Genomic DNA, 17,500 nt, shown 5'->3' with positions numbered 1-17,500 from the left:
GCTTTTATGAAGTTAGGTGTTCTGAGACGTCTCCGCCAGTTTTTCTCACCCCCCCAGCTGCTAACTCTGTACAAGGGCCTTATCCGTCCATGTATGGAGTATGCTTCACATGTCTGAGGGGGGTTCCACTCATACTGCTTTTCTAGACAGGGTGGAATCAAAAGCTTTTCGTCTCATCAACTCCTCTCCTCTAACTGACTGTCTTCAGCTTCTCTCTCACCGCCGCAATGTTGCATATCTAGCTGTCTTCTACCGCTATTTTCATGCTAACTGCTCTTCTGATCTTGCTAACTGCATGCCTCCCCTCCTTCCGTGGCCTCGCTGCACAAGACTTTCTTCTTTCTCTCACCTCTATTCTGTCCACTTCTCTAACGCAAGAGTTAACTAGTATTCTCAATCATTCATCCCTTTCTCTGGTAAACTCTGGAACTCCCTGCCTGCTTCCGTATTTCCACCTTCCTATGACTTGAATTCCTTCAAGAGGGAGGTTTCAAGACACTTATTCATCATTTTTTGACCACTGCTTTGACCCCTGTATGGGACTGGCATTTCAGTGGGCATTTTTTTTATTACATTTTTGTTGCCCTTGGCCAGTGTCCTTCCTACATAAAAAAAAAAAAAAAAATAGTAGTAGTAGTAGCAGTAGTAGTAGTAGTAGTAGTAGTAGTAGTAATGCTATTTTTCATATATTTAGTAATTTTTTTTTTTCATATTATTATTTATATTTATATTTTTTGTTTTGTTTTGACATTCATACGAATGCTATAAAGGTGAAGCATAGAAATTTATTTGATTAATTAATTAATTTATATATCTATTTATTTTGATTTTTTAAATTAATTAATTTATTTATTTTTATTATTATTATTTTTTTTTTTTATGTCTCTATGATAAGCAAAGCATTATAGAATTTATGAAAGCACATATCCTCTAGAGTCTTGCCCTACAAAAGATTCTGTAAAGTAAAAAATAAAGGGAATAAGTGTCAGTGACGTTTGATGAATAGAGGAAGGCGTGGCAGAAATTACCATAAAACGTATATAAATGAAAATTTATCTTCCTCGTATTTTCCAACTTGCGTTTGCTTCTTGAAAATTTAACTGGGTGGGTCATATAGCAGACATATTGTTCTTTCCTCCATTGTAGTTTGTTTCCAGCAAGCCCCCTAAATAAAGTTTCTGTTTTTTTTTTTTTTTTTTTTTTTAAAGAAATGAGGAATTACATTCTAACGGTGATCACTGAGCGGAGCGTAGACGAGCTGCTATCCTCAAGGACGTTACCTCTCTCTCTCTCTCTCTCTCTCTAAATAAGACTTTAAATAAAAAGAATATATATATATATATATATATATATATATATATATATATATATATATATATATATATATATATATATATATATATATATATATATATATATATATATATATATATATATATATATATATATTAAAAGACAATGAATATCCTCTGGGGAAGGGGTGACAATCCTTATTTAACCCTTAATTTCAGTTGAATTTTGACAAGTCTACGTTAAAATGTTTCCATTTTTCTGCAGTGATAAAGAAACGTAGAGGGGTAGCTAATATATTTAATTGTTAATTGTATCTTTTTTTCTTTCTTTTTTTCATTTATTCTTTTATTAATTTTTCTTTTCATTGCTTAATTATGCATTATGCCGACACTGCAGGTTACAATTGCAGATATTGCAAGTATTTTTGACACAATACAAGTACATCCAGCTAAACTATTGCTACAGTATAGAGAGAGTATTTCGATTACATACCTTATTCTTCATCTTCTTTTCTTCTTTTTTTTTTTTTAATAAATATAATAATAAATAAATAAGTAAATAGGTATTGTCAAATGAAATCGTCGAGATTACGCAGGGGTTTCGGGCAATACTTGGATGGGTGACTACACAAGCCTCATCTGTCTGAAAAAAAAATAAATAAATAAAAAAAATAAGAATAAGAATAGGGAGAATGAACGAAAATTTTAAGTAATAAAGATAACAGTAAGAATTATTATAACAAGAATAAGAAAAATTACAATAAAGGAATATAAAAAAAAAGAAAGAAAGCATCCCATGTCTTTCTTCCTAATTGTCATAGAAGGGTGAATTCTTTTGTATATTTTCCAACATTTCCAATACAACGATATGAATGGGGGAAGAAAGAATAAGAATAATAGAAAGAAGGCCTCCCAACACCTAGTTCTCCGGTCTTGGCCAATTAGCTAACGGCGGGATCAGCGCAGTTAAGCAGGGGGTCCGGGAAGAACTTGGATGGGTGACCACAAAAGCCTCATCTCTCTGAGAATAGAAAAAAATAGCAATAAGAATGAGGAGAATGAACGAAAAACGAAAATAATAAAATAACAATAACAACTATAATAAAAAAAAGAAGATTAAGAATAAAAAGAACAAAAATAAGGGAAAAAAGTAATAATATATCTCTCTTGCTAATTGTCGTAGAATTATGAATGAAGGGTTAATTTTAGTGCATATTTTCCAACATTTTCAGCACAACAATGCAACAACAATACAGGAAAGAATAAGAATAAGAGAAATAAGCCCTCCCAACACCTTGTTCTCCGCTCTTGACCAATCAGCTGACGGCGGGATCAGCAAGGTTAAGCAGGGGGTCCGGGCAGAACTTGGATGGGTGACCGCACAAGCCTCATCTCTCTAAAAGTAGGATAAATAAGAATAAGATAAGGAAGAATAATAAAAAAAAATGAAAATAATAAAGATAACAATATTAATTATGACAAGAATAAGAAAAAAATAGAATAAAAAGAATGAAAAAAATAAGAATATCACAACTTTCTTGCTAATTGTCTTAGAATTTTAAATGACATGTCAGTTCTGCTGTATATTTTCCAAGATTTGTTATGAATGAGGGAAGAAAGAATAAGAATAAGAATAAGAATAAGAACAAAATGAATTAGACTAACAATAATGATCACATCTTTCATGCGGTGACTGCGTGGGCGATGAGCCTCACTGGACGTTTCTGACCAATCACAAGGCAGGGTTGGAGTCGTCGGGCCCACCCGATTCATATATAAAGGGATTTTGTGGGAAGCGCGGGCAGACTCAGCTGAGTGTTCGTTGTGAGTTGTTGTTACCACAACTATGGCACGTACCAAGCAAACGGCTCGCAAGTCCACTGGTGGCAAGGCGCCCCGCAAGCAGCTTGCTACAAAGGCAGCTCGCAAGTCTGCTCCAGCCACTGGAGGTGTCAAGAAACCCCACCGTTACAGGCCTGGAACCGTTGCTCTCCGTGAGATCCGCCGTTATCAGAAGAGCACTGAGCTGCTTATCAGGAAACTGCCTTTCCAGCGCCTGGTGCGTGAAATTGCTCAGGATTTCAAGACTGACCTCCGCTTCCAGTCCTCTGCTGTCATGGCTCTCCAGGAAGCTTCCGAGGCTTACCTCGTGGGTCTGTTTGAGGATACCAACCTGTGCGCCATCCATGCCAAGCGCGTGACTATCATGCCAAAGGACATCCAACTGGCTCGTCGCATCCGTGGCGAGCGTGCCTAAGAAGTCATCCACGAATGATCTTCATAACAGCAATATCTAGGCCCTTTTTAGGGCCAAACATCTCTTTCATTAAAGAATTTTCATAGACAATCTGTTTGGTTTTGTGGAAGAAAATATTTATTTTCCATCTTTCAGTATCAGGTATCGACTTTCAACTCAATATCCTTCCCCCCTTTTTTTTTTTTTATATTATTATTATTATTCCCTCTTCCATGGCCATATCTCTTTCACTTGGGAGAATTTTTATCTTTCTTTATCTCTATTTTTTTTTTATCTTTTCTTTATCTCCACAGAATAATAATCACGATAATAATAAGCATAATAATAATAATAATAATAATAATAATAATAATAATAATAATAATAATAATAATAATAATGATACAATAATTATTATAATAATAATCATAATAAAAACAACAATATTAATATTATTAATAATGATAATAATAATAATAATAATAATAATAATAATAATAATAATAATAATAAAAATAATAATAATAATAATATTAATAATAATAACAATAATTATAATAATAATGCATTTGTCTATATCGTATCTTTTTTCCTTTTCAAGTGTGGCTCCAATGGAGCCGGGTATTATTTTATACTGGCAGCAGTATACTGGCCGCCTGTTTACTTGGAGGAGGTATACTTGGTAACAGCCTTGGTGCCTTCAGAAACAGCGTGTTTTGCCAGTTCACCAGGCAGAAGAAGACGGACAGCGGTCTGGATTTCCCGGCTGGTGATGGTGGAGCGCTTGTTATAGTGTGCCAGGCGGGATGCCTCGGCAGCGATGCGCTCGAAAATGTCATTCACGAACGAGTTCATGATTGACATGGCCTTGGAGGACACGCCAGTGTCTGGGTGGACTTGCTTGAGCACCTTGTAGATGTAGATGGAGTAGCTCTCCTTCCTCCTGCGCTTCTTCTTCTTGTCGCCCTTGGCAATGGCCTTCTGTGCCTTGCCAGCTTTCTTGGCAGCCTTTCCTGATGCTTTGGGAGGCATAGTGTCGCCGTACTGCTGTGAGAACGAGTGTGCGTTTTCTCAGACTGACTGACTGACTGATAGATTGCCACTTCGTGGAGTGGCGCGGGCCTTTTTAGCCTAAAGGCGGCCCACAGGTGGCTTCCGTTGATAGGAGATAGGAAGACAAGTCTGCATGCCACTAGGGGAGTCTGACTTGCCCGCCTATAGCGGAGTGTCGATACACTCCTTGTGGTTTGAGGATACTGTCTTTCCTGTGTCTTGTCCAGTGTTAAGTGTCCAGCCTCCTTTCCTTTGTGCTCGGGGGAGTCTGACTTACTCGCATGTAGCGGAGTGTCAGAGACACCCCATCGCAGCATAGGAGGAGACTGTTCGGAATAAAAAGAGTGTTGTTTTACCTGGGTGGCCGAAAGGCATTCACCATCTGTATCAGTCTGTTGGTGTCTGTTTGTTGCAGTATGTGTGGTGCGTCGTGTGCGTGTCTGTGTAGGAACGGAGCTGTGCTTGGGCAGTCTTCAATGTAGTGTCGTAGGGGTGTGTACGAGGGTGTGTCGCAGTGTTCGCATGTGAGTGGTAGTGTATCGTTGAGCTCGGCTAGGCAGTGGTAACCGAGTCGTAGTCTGTGTAATCGTGTACGTGTGCGTCGTGTTAGTGTGTCATCAGGTGGTGCGGTGTTTGCAGTTGCTGTGCCATACCAGGTTGCACTTGGTGACCCTTCAGCAATCTGACTTCTTACTGCTTGGGTGCATAATTGCTTGCAGGTTTTCTTGGCGGTGCTGCTGACTTGCGCTCGGGATGGTACTACGTGGCTCGTCACAGTAGGGAGTAGGAGTCCATCTTTCGCTGCAGTGTCTGCTAAATCGTTTCCTGTGATATTAGTGTGGCTGGGGATCCAGTTAATTGTGATGTTCCTGTTCCTTCGGCGGATGGCCTGTGCGTTGGCATGGATGGTGGTGATGAGGCGTATGTTGTCTCCTGAGTGTGTTTGCTGGAGGCACTGTATGGCGCCCAACGAGTCGGTGTGGATAAGGATGTCTTTGTGTTTGTGAAGTGCATCTTCTAGTGCCTTCCCGATGGCAGCTAGCTCAGTTTGGAGGGTGGAGGAGTGGTCGGGGAGGCGGAATATGCCTGTTCCTGTGTGGTGCACGAAGGCTGCTGCTGCTCTGTGTGTGTTGGGGTCCACTGATCCGTCTGTGAAATAGACCTCCATGTTCCTGTCATTCACTGCGTGAAGAGCTTGTTGGGCTTGGGCTGCGAGGGCGTCGGCGCTGAGAGATCTTTTGCTGGCAGTTAGTTTGGTAACAGAGAAGTGATAATCAGACTCTTGCCATGGAGGAGGTGGTTGATAGTCGGGGTGCTGGGCATCTGTTGTTCTTGCGGTTAATGGTGTTTGCATCTGTAGCGTCTTAATGCCCTGAGCCATTTTCTGTGCCCAAGTTTTCTTGGTAAAGAGTTCTTCATTGTGGGCGAGACTCTGATGAACTTTTCTGGCGGCTGTTGTGTATTTGGTTTGGGAAAGTGTCTTGGCAAGGAGTGAGGTGTTCATGGCATGGATACGATGGGCAAGTAGTGGTAGATCGGCCTCCGCTCTCATGTTGACAAGCTTCGTCCAGCGAGGTGCCCCCAACATGATGCGGAGCGCTTCATTTTGGAGTTTCTCGAGGTCCTCCATCTTGTATGGTGATATGGTGGCTAGAAGTGGGGCTGCGTAGTCTACAATGGACCTTATGGCCTGGATGTAGAGTAGCCTAAGCACTTTAAAGTTGGCACCGCCTTCTGTTGCAGTGATGGCTCTCATAGCTTTGAGCCTGGTGTTGGTTCTTTCTTGTATGGACCTCACGTGCCGTCTGAATTCTAGGTTTTCATCCATCCATATTCCTAAGTAAGGATGTTGGGTTGTCCATTCAATTTCATGGGGCTGTACTTGAAGGGGTGCATGGGGTCTCCCGCCGTTGAAGTACATGGCCTTTGTCTTCTCGAAGTTTATTTTTAGTCCTAGGGAGTTGCACTTCTTGGCGACTGCGGTGATGGCATTCTGTGCTTTTCGGAGGTGGAGTGGCCCCGTTGTGATGATGGCAATGTCATCGGCGTAGCACAGAATCTTGGAGCCTGTAGTGAGTGGAAGTGACACAAGCTCCTCCATTAGGGTGTTGAACAGGTGTGGACTGAGGATGCTTCCTTGGGGTGTGCCGTTTTCAAAGGTCGCGTAGTTGGAGAGGCGACCCTGGAACTGCACCCGTGCTTTTCGGCCAGTGAGAAAGTCTTTTACCCATGCCAACAGGTTCCCTGCCACTCCTTTCTTTGCGAGGGCTGTCAGAATGGCTCTTGCGTTTGCCAGCTCGAACGCCTTTTCCATATCTAAGAAGATGACTACGGCCTTCCTTCCAGATATGGATGTCAGCATGTCAAAGAGGCAATCCCTTGTTCCGATGTTTCGAGTGTAGGCAAAAATGTTTTCGTGTAGTGGGCCAGCCACCCAATGTAGTCTGTTTAGGACCATTCTCTCAGCTGTCTTCCCAAAGCAGCTTAGCAGAGAGATTGGCCTTGTTTTGCCTGGGTCTCTTGGCTTCGGAACTGGGTGTATGGTTGCCTCTTTCCAAGCTGATGGTAGAAGTCCTGTAGCGTATGAGGTGTTGATTATTTTGAGGAGCTCATCTTGTGCTGCTTCACCTCCTTTTCTGATCATGGAGTATGTGATTTTGTCCGCACCGGCAGCTGTGTCGGGTCTGGGCTGTAGCGCCTTCTGCAGTTCCCGGGGCGTAAAGGCTGTGTCTGCTGGGTGTCTTTGTCTACAGGCTTGTTGGATGAAGGTGTCTTGGGCTGGACGTTGCTCTTCAAGCTTGGCTAGGGACGCGGGGCTGAGCTGCGCTGGGCTGGCTCTGTGAACGTAAGTTTGTAGAAGTCTGGCGGCTTCCCTCTCTGGGTCTGGGTGTGTAGGTGCTCTCGGTGTCCTCTTGCCGGTTGCAGTTTTCACGTGCTTCCAGAGGTCGCTGAGAGTGGTGTGGGCGTTCATGCCGGAGCACCATTCCAGCCATTTTTCTGTTTTTATTGCCTTTTTCCCCTCTCTCGCCGTCCTGATGGCAGCACGCAGGAGTCCCCTTGTGGTCTCTGTGTTGTGTGTTCGGTTGAGTTTTCTTGCTTGATTTATCCGGTGGTTATATTCTTTGACTCTCTGATCATAGTACCAGCGATCTTTATAGTTATGTGTTGGTTTCTTCGTTTTAGGAATGGCTTTGTTTGCTGCATGGTGGAAGGCGTCAACTAGCCGATGTTCCAAGTCATCTGCTGTGAGGCCGGATTCTGTCTGGGCTAGGTGATGGAGGATTTCTTCTCTAAATCTCGGCCAGTCTGCCTTTTTCGTGTTCCATCTGGGGACGAGTGCTGGGGTGGAGGGTTTTTCACAGTTGATTTTGATGGTGGTAGCAAAGTGGTCACTGGCGAGGTGGTCATGTAGCTCCCACTTTGCCCCGTGGCTGAGATGGGGAGAGGCAAAAGAGAGGTCAAGGATACCGCCTTGGATGTGTGTGGGCTCTCCTATGGTGTTCAGGAGAGTTGCCTCGGGAACGTTGGCGATTACTTCAGCTAAATGTTGCCCGTCTCTGTTCTGTCTTCTTGATCCGAGGATGGTGTGATGGGCGTTGAAGTCTCCCCCGATGAAGACACTTGTTGTTGCGCAGAGGGCAAGGAGTTCACTGATCTCGAGGGGTGTCACGAGGTTGTTGTATATGTTGTAGACTTGGATGGGTCCGTGGCGGAGTTGGAGGGTGATTCCTAGGACCTCGGTTCGATCACCGCAGTCGACAGGATTGTTGATCTTTTGGCTTGGTATGCAGCTTTTAACTAAGATGGAGCAGCCTCTTGTCTGTCTGTCTATGGCCGGAAGGTGGTATGCAGTGTATCCTGAGAAGCGGGTTTGTGTGTCCTGAGGCAGGCCCGTCTCTTGTAGCAGGATGACATCCCAACTATTTTCGTATGCATCTGCCATTAGGAGGTGGTGTTTATTTGATATCGTGCAGCAGTTCCACTGCAGGATTTGGAGCGCCTGTCTTTGTGCTTCTTGCACGTCTTCTTCTCTGTCTGTGTTTCCTGTGTCGTTTGTGTGAGTGTCGTCGTTGGTGTCAGGGTGAGTGTCATATCCATTGTTTGTGTTGGTGGTGTTGCTGGGTTTGTTTGCTGTGGAACACTGCGCCGGTTCTGTGTTATCCCGAGGGCCGCCTTTTCTCTCGCGATGTTCGCCGAGGCGGGAGTGATTCCCTTGTTGGTTTGAGGAGCTGGCATCAGTGCGGGTGACTGGCTGCGTGGCCGAGGCGAGGAGCTGCGGCTGGTGGGTGGCTGCTGGAGTGCTGACCGCTTCTTGCACACTTTGGCCACAACTTGTTCCGATAGTGTGGTGATGTCTTCCGACGGTATTTGTTTTCCCAGCATGGAGACGAGGGCAGTGGCAAACGTCTGGAACATCGCCTGCAGGTCCTGCTTGGAGAGAGTGATGTGTTCTGTTTGTCGAGTTGGTGGTCGTGATGCGTTGATTCGCTGTCGTGGCCTGCTGCCTGTCCTTGGTTGCTGTGCTGCTGTTCCTAGTGTTCCTAGTGCTGGAAAATCGGCGTTTGCTGTCATGTTTGGAGTCTGTTGTGGCTGTGCTGGTTGTTGTGGCTGTGCTGGTTGTTGTGGCTGTGCTGGTTGGCTGCCCCAGGTCGAAGTGGCCGCCAGAGCTGGGCCATTGGTGGTGGCGAGAGAGGGGCGATGTCGAGTCATCCACTGGTGTTGGGAGGCCTTCTGAACATCGACTAACTCTCTCCTGGCTGTGCAGCTTTTGTTCCAGGCGTGATGTGGACGGTGGCAGTTGGGACACTTCGCTGTCGTTGTGCCTCCTTCTTTGTGCATCTTGATGCATTTTTCTGTCTCGTGGCTGCCGGCGCAGATTCCGCATTTCGTTGGTAGTGTACAGTTTGCCTTGTGGTGGCCAAACCTCTGGCAGTTGAAGCATCTGAGAGGCTCCTTGCCGTAAGGACGTGTGTAGAACGTGCCCCAGTTCCCCAGGTCTACATAGCCTGGAAGGGGGCCTCGAACTGTGATCAGCACTTGACGTGTTGGTTCTCCTTCTCGATGAGTGAGTCGGTCTGCAGAAATTATCTGGGGATGTCTCTGCAGGAGTGAGAGTGGCATGAGCAGGTGGTACTTCAGTACCACTCCTTTGGTGATGTTGCTGGTGGATGACTGCAGGTGTATGGGTTTTCCCTTGAGCTCCTTCAGGTTGATGATGTCGTCGTGTACTTCCATTGTCGGTGGGGAGAGGAGCACTTGCCCTGAGTGGAGGAACTTCATGGGTAGTTTTTCTCTCATGTTCAGTGCTGCCTCCAGAGCTTCTGCGACGTCTATTGGTGACTGGAAACCTTCCGTGGCTGGAATGATGATACGTGGGACATCGCCAGACTGGTGCCTGGAGGTGGGAGTCTCTTTTGGCTGTTCTGGAGCTGTTGCCTGTTGCATTTTCTTTTCCTCATATCTGTCCCTGCGAGCTCGGTTGTATCCACGCCCTTGGAATCGGAAGCCGTCTTCGTCTTTTGCTTGCTTGGAGGTGGAAGGATTGGGTTCAGGATTCTTGTCTTGGGCTTGGCATTTGGCGGGTGGGCAGCTTTCGTCATCTTCGGAGTCTTGGTGGAGTCCTCGTTTTGTCCTGTCGATGCTCATGGATCTTTCTCGGGACGGTATGGTTCTCGGGTCGCGTGTGAAGTGGTTATCAGACTTGTTAGTTGGCATCTTTCCTCTCAGAGTGTGATCTTCGACCGTCGTCTCCATTCTCGTGGTGGGGTCTTGGCTCGGCATGCTGAAGGGGGGGTGGAGTCCCCCTGTGACTAGCTGGTCCCTGCCTGGCAGTTGGCGGTTGCTACTGGTAGCCCGATTTCTAAAAACCGTCGCAGCTACCCCGCCCTGCGAAATATCTAGGTCCTATGGAGGTTATGGGAGGCCCTCCTCAAGCTAAGAGTTGCCTTGACCTGGCCCCGCAACCAAGGCTGGACCAGCACGCTCACTGGCTTCCTTGGTGCATCGCAGGCTGCCCCTGCTTCAGGAGTTCTGGAGGCTTTTCAGGTCCTCCAGCCCCTTCACCCAGAGGCGGAAGAGAGGTGAAATAGAGTGAGAAGGAGAGAGAGCCTGACCAAACCCTCGGCTTCCTACTCGCAACCAATCTAACACTCAGCGTCAGGCAAGGGAGGTAAATTCCAATCCGAGCCCGTCGGGAGTGCGATTGACGTGGTAGGGCGCCAATTCGTGCCAGAAGTGTAAGTGGGTGTGTGTGTTGTGTGAATTTTGTAGTCTATGCAATTCTCAGTGTCTAGAGTAGCACTTGGGATAATGTGGGTCGCTGTAGAGTGAACTGCTGCGTCAGAGGCGCTGGTAAAGCACAGCGCGGAGTGGAGATCGGGCCGCTGCTAGGCTCCTTATAAAGGCGCTCTCCTTGTCTGAGGGGGCGGAGCTTGTGGCTCGGCCGGTCGGAGCAAGAGAGCGCTGACTGGCTGGCAGGAGCTGGAGCGAGGGCGAGGTGTTGCTGCTGCGAGAGCTAGAGCGAGAATGATGCGTTTTCTCAGTTGAAAAGTGGTATATATATTAGCGTGCCTACTCAGGATCAGGAGTCGCCACCTCAGCGAGCGTCCTGATTGGTCCAGACGCGCTCTGGGCCGATCTGATCTCGCGTATATATAGCCGTTTTTCCCAAAATTCACTACTTGCTCGCAGAGCTACCGACGAGGTTAGAGTACTCGCGCTCCTCATTTATCACCAACAACAACAACTACTACTACTACTACTACTACCACAACATCCATTATCATGTCTGGACGCGGCAAGGGAGGAAAGGTGAAGGGAAAGTCAAAGTCCCGTTCCAGTCGTGCTGGACTCCAGTTCCCGGTCGGCAGGATTCATCGCCTTCTAAGGAAAGGCAACTACGCCGAGCGCGTGGGTGCTGGTGCCCCCGTGTACCTTGCGGCAGTTATGGAGTACCTGGCTGCTGAAGTCCTTGAGCTTGCCGGCAATGCCGCCCGTGACAACAAGAAGACTCGCATCATCCCACGTCACCTGCAGCTGGCCATCCGCAACGACGAGGAACTTAACAAGCTCCTCTCCGGAGTCACCATTGCACAGGGTGGCGTGCTGCCCAACATTCAGGCCGTGCTCCTTCCCAAGAAGACTGAGAAGAAGTAAATAAAGGGCCTCCCTCCCCTTCAGCCAATATCACCATCAATCCGGCTCCTCTTCGGAGCCACACGTTCAAACATCTAGAGAGTTGTGTAGACTATACTGGTATATCAATAATAAGCAAGTAGTGTATTTATTTTCGAGTTAGTTATTTGTTATTATTATTATTATTATTTAGTCAGGCACGCAAGTGACCGAGAATAAATATGTATACTATATTTCTACTAATGTACCTGCTGTGTGTCACAGTGGAGAGTTGATTAGATGTGTTGCCTATTGTGATATGTTGAGCGTCTTTTTCATCTCAATGTATATTTTGTTTTATGAGAAACTGAGAACGATGAGGGGCGTGATCATTGAAATAAGTCAATGATAATAATAATAATAATAATAATAATAATAATAATAATAATAATAATAATAATAATAATGATAATAATAATAATAATAATAATAATAATAATAATGATAATAATAATAATACTTGGAGAAGACCTGATGAAGTGAGAAAGATGGTTATAATTAATAATGGTTTCTTTTCTTAGCTCAGATAGTGATAGTGAACATGGTTATGAGAAAGTAGTAGTAATAATAGTAGTCTATGGTCCTTCTTTCTTTTCATGTTTGTGGACCTTAAAAAGGTCCGGGAGATGATGTTATTCAATGATGATAATGCAAGCTGAATAGCTGGCACCATCTCAATAATGGAGCGATTTAACCACCAAATCCGTACAGGGTACGGCCCTGACGCTTGAGGGCGTAGACAACGTCCATGGCAGTAACGGTCTTACGCTTGGCGTGCTCGGTATAGGTGACAGCATCCCTGATAACGTTCTCAAGGAACACCTTGAGCACCCCACGAGTCTCCTCGTAGATGAGACCAGAGATGCGCTTGACGCCACCTCGGCGAGCTAGACGACGGATAGCAGGCTTGGTGATTCCCTGGATGTTATCACGCAGAACCTTACGGTGACGCTTGGCGCCTCCCTTTCCAAGACCCTTGCCTCCCTTGCCGCGGCCAGTCATGGTGATGAGAGCTGCTAGTACGACGTCCGAACGGTCTAACAGGAAGCTCACGAATGTGCCTCAAAATAACATAACATAACAAAGAGAGAAAAGATGGGGAGGGAGAAGTGGGGATAGTGGGAAGAATAGGGGGGTGATAAGAAGGGAATTGTAGGAGGAGAAATAGTCACTGGGGCTTAACCCAGGCGCAATTTGAATTAGGAAGGACATCTTTTTTTTTTTTTTTTTTTTTTTTAGCGTGTTATATTCATTCTAAGATGGCAAGGGAGACAAGGTCCTTATCGGGGAAAGCAGGAGAGTCCGCCACCAACCGAGCAAGCCAAGCCCAAAACAGCCACGGCAACGGACGCCGCCCACGCACCCAAAACACCAGGCCAAACCACGCACAAGTTAGGGGCCAGACTATCCAGAGCCTGCATTATCAGGATGTGAAAGAGGAGTGAAGGACAGTCAGAGTAAAAAGGGTTTTTTTGTGTTTTTTATTGGTTCAAAGAAGGACAGAGGAAGAAGTACATCCGTATAGCGGAGGGACCTACAGTTTTACGTGGGTTCCGAACCACGGATAGTAGTAGAGTGATTTGGTGATGGGCGGGATATTTATTGTGTGATGTAATGTGGTGGGTGAAAAAGCGGTGTCGGTCCTTTCATCTCGTGTCCTGTGACTCGTCCTGCAAAAAGGCCAACCTGCTAAAAAAAAAAGAGAGAATATAAAAAATGTCGTGGTGTTATGTGCATGGGGAGGGTGAGGATGGTTTGTGATAATGATTGACGTGATTGTAGGATGTGCAATGACAGAGGCTCGAAAAGGCTCCCTCACCGCAACGAGGGGTCAAATCTAATACCATCTGCTTGCACGCGGTAAGTCGCCGGTGGTGGGGGGTGAATGGAGATTCCTGCATGGATGCTTCCAGGGCCCCGCCCCACCATCTCTTGACTACCTTACTACCCAGCTCTGGCCGCACCAAACTACCTCTGTGGGGGGGGGTGAAGTGGCTTCCACTGAATAGTGTGGTTGCCGTCCCCACCATCAGTGCTGGCCGCTCCATAACTGCCACGGGGGGTACCACTACCGGAACGTCATGCCAACGGCCGGGGGCCCCATTGCCGTGGCGTCAGTGGGAGAAGTGCGGTTCGTGCTATCCTCTTTCATCTGAAAGTGGTCTGGTGTCCCCTTGAGAACCTAGGATGCGAGACGGAAAAATAATGCATAAAAAAACACAAAAATATGAATAAAAAACCATAAGACAAAATATATAAAAAAACCACTAGGTGTTGGCACGCGAGCCCACTCCTTCGGTCAGAGGCATGGAATGTTAATGGTGGTGTGTTTTGTCGCATCTTTTTCCCGGGAGCGGTCCGGTGCCTCCTTGGGACCTAGGCTGCGAGACAGAAAGATAATGCATAAAATAAACAAAAGATGAATACAAAGCCATAAGACAAAAAATATGAAAAAACCACTAGGTGTAGGCACACGGGCTCGCCCCACGTGAACGAGAGTGCGACGATGATTCCACTCAGACACCTTGAGTAGTAGAGAAGATTTGAGAAAGAGAGAGAAAGAGAGAGAGAGAGAGAGAGAGAGAGAGAGAGAGAGAGAGAGAGAGAGAGAGAGAGAGAGAGAGAGAGAGAGAGAGAGAGAGAGAGAGAGAGAGTGAAAGAGAGAGTGAAGGAGTCCGTTATTTAGAAAATGGGGTCAGGAGGCACAGTGGGAGGGTCAAGGAGGTTGCAGTGTGGGAGGTGACGGAAAGCTGGGGGAAGGTTGGTTATGAAATTGTATGTGTTTGTGTGTCTGTCAGAAAATGAGGTTAGCTGTTTGTTGAGTCTGTTGTAGTGTGTTATGTTAACAGGAGGGATGTTGGACTCCTCATGAGTAGAGAGAGAGGACCGAAAGTCGAACCATTTCGTTCCAAGGGCGAAACGAATTGCTCGATTCTGGACCCTCTGAAGTTTTGAGAGGTTAGTGGGAGCGGAAAGAGAGAGTGCAAGAGGGCAATAGGTTAAAAGGGGGAGAATAAAAGCTTTGAAGAGGTGTAGTTTTGTTTTCGTGTTGCTGTCGCGAAATCTTTCGAGGTTGCTCAAGGCCACAGCGGCTAAAGCAGCTTTTTGGTTTATATGTATGTTGAATTTGAGGTGCTTGTCGATGGTGAGGCCAAGCACTTTGTTGTTGTTACTGATGGGGATTGGGTTGGGGTGTGGAACAATGTTGTTCAATGAGATTTGGCGAGGCTGACTTTTTTTTATGTTAAAGTAGGTGACTTTAGATTTTTCGGGATGGGAGAGGATTCGCCATTTCATCTCCCATAGGCTAGTCGCCGTCAGTTCCCGTTGAATTTTGTCTGTGAGGAGATCTAACGACCTGGCTCGAGCCAATTGCGTTACATCGTCCGCGTATTGAATGGTTAATGAATCATTATGAACTGGAGGGGGCATGTCAGCTGTATACATGTTGAAAAGGGTGGGGGACAGTACAGAGCCTTGTGGGACTCCAGCCTGAGGGGAAAAGGATGCTGAAAAGGTGCCCTGATGACAGATTCTTGTCCGTCTCTCTACCAGAAAACTACATAGTATGCGTTGCGTTAGGGGGGGAAGGTTGAAGTTGTTGCAAATTTTGTGTTTTAAGCCTGCGTGCCAAACAGTGTCAAATGCTTTTTTGACATCTTTTGTTACAAGGGCTGCTCTGAAATAGGGCTTATTGAAATTTAAGTATGCAACTATGCTGTTTAGAGCGTCCTCGGTTGAGGCGTTCCTCCGGAAGCCGAACTGCTGTGGTGCCAGCAGCTCGTTACCTTCGAGGAATGCTCTCAATCTTAAATTGATGAGGCGTTCAAAGGTTTTTCCGAGAATTTCAAGGAGGCTAATGGGGCGATAGTTTTCTGGTAAGTGGGAGTTTTTTCCGGGCTTAGCAATGAGGGTGATGTTTGAAATTTTGAATGCCTTAGGAAAGTATCCAGAGGCAAGGCAGGCGTTGAAAATCTCCGTCAGGCTGGATATAGTTTCTTGGGGAAGGTTCCGCACCATGGGCCAGGTGACTCCTGAGGGGCCAGGGGCTCGCCGCGGAGTATGCCTGAGCAACCTGGCGACATCATCCTCCTCAATAGGTGTGGTGAGAGGGTGTTGGGGGTTGAGGCGTATTTTTTGTATAGTGTTATGTGGAATCGTGTTTGCTAGGTTGTGGCGTGCACGATCGATGATGTTGTTTATGTGGGCAATACTGGGCTCGTGGAGTGGGAGAGGGTGTGGTTGGAAAGTATTGTGCCAGTGTGTCTTGAAGATGCTGGTGACTTGTTCTGGGTTTGTGATGCGATCCCCGTTCACTAGGAGGTACTCGAATCTTTCCCGCTGGCATCCCCTCAGCCTGTACACCATGTGCCAGAACTGTGTAGGATTACTGCAGCGGGTTCTGTCCATATGGGAGACTAGATTCCTCCAGTGAGCGCTGTGATCTTCCTGTAGGCTATTTGTTATGTGTGTACGAAGGGTGCAAAGATCTCCGTAGATAGGTGTGTGGTTGTGCTTGTTTTTTAAAAAGCGTGTTCTGTAGCACACTAGCAGCCTTTGTGTTCTAATGGAAGGTCGGAAGTCTATATGAATTATATGTTGTTTTGTTGGTATGTGTCTGTTGGCTGATGTCAGAATATTGTTGTGTAACGTCTCTAAGGCACTGTCTATGTCTGTGTAGGGTTGGCCTTCGAGCTGTGTTGGTCGGTGTAAGTCTGTGAGTGTTTTCTTGAAGCTCTCCCAGTCGGCGGAGCGGTAGTCGGAGACAGGTGGGGATGGGGTGGATATGGGATTGGAGGATATTTTGAGGATTAGGGGAACGTGGTCAGAACCACAGAGTGGTCCATGGGAGATATAGTGGTGGAAAAGTAGGGATTGCCGATTGGAGAGGATGAGATCTGGCCTGCCATTCCCATTGTGCGTAAAGCATGTGGGGAAGTCAGGTCCAAGGAAACGGAGGCGTTTCAGTTGTGTTAGTTGAAGGAGTTCGTGTCCGTGTTGGTTGTTGTTTGAGTGTTTGAAGGCGGTGTGTTTGGCGTTTAGGTCTGCAAGTATGTAGACCGGGATATTTGTGTGATTGAAAAGATTGTTGAGGCTGGTGAGTGGGAGCCCAGTTTTTGGTCTGCTGTATGTGGTGGCAATGAGAAATTGCCCATGTTGTGTTTCGATCTTGGTGGCCAGGAAGTGGGCTGAGGGCCAGTTGGTTATGTGTATGTGTTTGATGGTACATTTTACCATGAGAGCTACGCCGTCGTGGTGCGTACCTGTTGTGTAGCGTGTGTTGTAGCCATATAGTTTTATGGGTTTTGGTGGTGAACCTGTGTGGTTGAGGAGGACGATGTCTGGATCGATCGATCGAATTGCTTCTGAAATATGGTGTCTGTTATTCCAGAAACCGCGACAGTTTAATTGTATTATTGTGAGCATGATTTAAGTGTTTTTTTATGTGTTTTTTTTACCCCTCGACGCGGTTCGTGTAGAGGGGGGGGAGGGTTGGGGCACTGTCGCTAGGTGTCGCTTTGTTTCAGTCTTTTTTGTGGTGTTAGTGGTGTTGGCAGTAGTGGTGGTAGAGGTAGAGGTAGATCGTGGTGGAGAGGGCTTTTGGGGCTGCGATTCCCCACAAGCTGAGTCCTCTTCAATAACCAATTCCCCAGGTGAAGGGGGACTAGCGTTATTAGGTGTGGTGTGTTCAGGTTCTTGGAGTGTGAGTGTTGGGGCGTGTGTTTCCTCATTTTGTTCTGGGTAG

The sequence above is a fragment of the Scylla paramamosain genome, chromosome 17 (assembly GCF_035594125.1).
Source record: "Scylla paramamosain isolate STU-SP2022 chromosome 17, ASM3559412v1, whole genome shotgun sequence".
NCBI classification, from domain to species: domain Eukaryota; kingdom Metazoa; phylum Arthropoda; class Malacostraca; order Decapoda; family Portunidae; genus Scylla; species Scylla paramamosain.
This window is presented reverse-complemented; position numbering follows the sequence as displayed.